Here is a 2,563-nt window from a genome sequence, read left to right on the forward strand (position 1 = left end):
ATAAACTTGAGTAACCCCTGATGTGCTCTCCTTGAATACTTATTACACTCTAAACTCCCTACTTATACAGACACAGAAGCAGTGTCTCAATTCTGCAAAACCAGGAATTCCACCAAGCATTTTCATTCTAGTCAGGTCTTTCAAGTTATAATTAGCCTGAATATCAAAACCATTCAAATATCTTTACCTGCAGCTAACTGTCCTATATAGACGGGAAATCTTTGCCTACCCTAAAAAAAAAAAAAAAAAACCAACACAAAAAAAGCCCACACAAACAAAAACCAGAAAAATCACTCAACCTATTTTTTAAAGTAAATGTTCAGTCTTTACTAAAACAAATGAAACAGCAGGGAAAAAAAATGTGGGTAGGTGGGGAATTTTCAACCTCTTGTCAAAAAGAACATTAGAAAAATTCTGTTATACATGAAACTAGTTATATTTGTCTACAGCAGTGCTGTGTTCACTCTCTGAACAAAATCAGGGCTAGAACACAGATAATCTGGAAGGATAGGAATAAAGCCTTTTGTTAAAGAGATGAGGTTTTAAAATTTAACTTCTAAATTTAACTACAAAAAAAAAAAAGTTTTATGCAGAAATAAAATCTCATAACCTCCAGAAAACACCACTTATTTTAATGCAGTTATGTAAGTCAATGTTCACAGTCTCATCTAGAATGCTGTATATCATTCTGGTCATTCATCTTTAAAAAGGAAGAACTCAAAGAGCTAAATTAGCAAAACAGTTATCAGAACAATCCCTACCTTGTAAAAGGGTGTTATTCTTCTGAAGAAGTGAATGGGACACAACCTCTGGCTTTCAAGAGTAAACACTACAGAAAAGATCAAAATCACAGCGTTGATACAAGAAGAAATTGGTATAAATTGACCAGGAATAATGCTAGAAGCAATCTTCTAAATTGCAGCTTACCCATCTATAATGCAGCTCTTCATATAATTCTGGGGACAAGACACCTACTTCATCATTTTGAGATACAGGTCCAAACTTTTACAAAAGGCATTATTGCTTGTATATACATCGTTGCTTGTAGTAGGAGGCAATAAATCAGCAGATTTCCTCCATTCCTTTGTTCCTACAGCTCTGGAGTTATAATTCTTGTAGCATGCAAGGAGAGGCACTACATACTCTATGATACAAGGTTCAAATATGCTGCCATTGTTATTGCTCATTAATTGGATTTAATTGCTATAAAGTTCAAGTAGATAAATCAGTAAATATTAATTCCCATGGAGTCAGGGGAGAGTTTCTTTATAACTTACTGTAAACAAGTTCCAGGAAGCACTACAACATACATCAGCCTACCCAAATCTGTGACTGATCTACATTTGGAATATGCAAAACCATGACAAAGTACACAACCTATGTTCCCTCTCTCTTATATGACTGTATGACAATGCTATTGCAAGTATTCTGATCACCTCTATGACATTAGGAACAGTCCTGCTTTTAAGAGTAGTTCTGCAAGCAGAGATATAATAAGGTTTTCTGATTCTCTTTCAGATATGACTAATGCAATTTACATACACAAAAATATTTGGAATTTCACTTTTGCTAAATCTTAGCTATCACCCTATCTTTGCAGAATCAGACCAGACACTTGCTCTTCTTCCAGTCACCTAATCACTATAGTAAAGGTGTAGGGAAGGAAAGGTATTTCATTTATACTTCAGCAGCCACCATCTTCTGCAGGTTCAGTCTTCTACTACATTTGCATTATCCTGTTATCATGAATTAAACTCTGTAGGAATGGGCCACATTTACATACTTAATCATTCTTAATCTTCATACCTGAAGGATCTTCTAAGAAATATTTCCACATATTATTAATTTCTTTGGTGAGTATAACCTTTATCCTGTTCACCAAGCATAATTACAGATTAATTGGCTGGGTCTGGGTTTTAAAATAGTTTAGCTAACATTAATTTAGGCAACAATACATTATATTATACAGGAAAATGCAAACACCTTCAAAAAAAAAATTTCAGAAGGGGACATTATTTGATAGTGGGAATGGAAAATGGCCTGAGTTCCTAGTGCTAACATTAACTCTGTAATTTCTATACTTCTACATCTGAATCAAACCTTCAGTCTTGCAAATACAGTAAAGGCAGCAGAAATAAGTTTCTCAAGGAGAACACAAAAAGAAATGGTATACAGGAAACTCATCTGATGAATTTCTGAATTTATGTTAAAGATTATCTCAATATCATATTTCATCGAAGAAGCAAACACTTGCTGGTACTTCCATTTTAACGACTTAAATACAATCCTTTATGCCTCCAGCTCCCTCTTGTGGTGTATCAACGTTGATCTGCCCTACAGACCACACCTTAAAACATTTTAATTGCACACCAAAGTTGTGCCACCAGCAGATTCTACTGTAGAGGTGTTGAATGCTCTTCATGACTTCCATCTCTATATTTTGGGCATCAGTATAGGAGATCTTTACACTGCAATTAAAAATTAAAAACCTTTGACCGTGGTTATCTCTCCCAGTATTTTCCACTGTCCCAAAGCATACTATTTGCCCAGCAATACTAAATAA

Source organism: Tyto alba, unplaced genomic scaffold (genome assembly GCF_018691265.1).
Source record: "Tyto alba isolate M040663 unplaced genomic scaffold, T.alba_DEE_v4.0 Super-Scaffold_6, whole genome shotgun sequence".
NCBI classification, from domain to species: domain Eukaryota; kingdom Metazoa; phylum Chordata; class Aves; order Strigiformes; family Tytonidae; genus Tyto; species Tyto alba.